Genomic DNA, 967 nt, shown 5'->3' with positions numbered 1-967 from the left:
TGGCAATTGCTAATTTTTGTTAGCACCGAAATACTTTTCTGATTTTCCTGCCTGTTCTCTGAAAATTTTTCTGGTTTGCAAACGAATTTTATCTTTAATCTTTCCAATGTTTCTTTTGCTCCTGTTCAACAGATTTATTGTTTTCCTTCGTATATTTTATTTAAATAAAAAATTAAAAATCTGCAATATTATTTACAAATCAAAAAACAAATTTATTTATATATTTGGTGTAAATTGTAAATTTTCTATTTCAACATCTGAATGAAAGTGGTGGTAGTGCGTTGGTGAACACTTAAATTGCCATCTGTTTTCATTTCCATTTGCAACCTTTCAATGTATATTTCAATGATAACGAAATATTAAAACTGTCCGCATCAAAAACAGCGTCTATAATGTAGCTGATCTGTTTGATGTTGCATTTCAAATTACATTTTAAGTTTGTTAATTGAGCATGGAATTTCGAAAGAATTTCCGTGCACTTATCCATTATTTTACCGTTTAATTAAATACAGGGAATTTTTTTCGGCCAAAATCTTATGCACTTAATCAAGTTGGACTGTATTTTATATGAAATGTATGAACGTCAAGCAGGATTTTTCATACAAACCACAAACCTCATCGACATGTATAAAAATACATATATTGATTGTTTCGTAATGAAAGAAACTTTGTGAATATTAAAGTAAAATTCTTGGACTGGAAATAAGAAAGATTTAAATAGAACACTCCCAGTAAAATCAAGAAATTAATCAGATGCTAACAATTTAGTATTTGTCACTCCTTGGTTTAGCTTGAAAGCTGCAACTGTGAACAATTTGTCAATTGTGCATTTTTCCTTTGTATTAAAATCGCCTTTACCAACATATGTGATGTGACGAGAAACGCGAACAATGTTTGACAAAGGCATATGCGAGAAATCATGCGTAAAATTAAGTGAAATTGCGAGCTAACGCGTAACGTTAGCATT

This window comes from Trichinella spiralis (genome assembly GCF_000181795.1).
Source record: "Trichinella spiralis strain ISS 195 chromosome Unknown Scfld1, whole genome shotgun sequence".
In the NCBI taxonomy this organism is placed as follows: domain Eukaryota; kingdom Metazoa; phylum Nematoda; class Enoplea; order Trichinellida; family Trichinellidae; genus Trichinella; species Trichinella spiralis.
The sequence above is the reverse complement of the archived record's forward strand: the minus strand, read 5'-3'. Positions refer to the sequence as shown.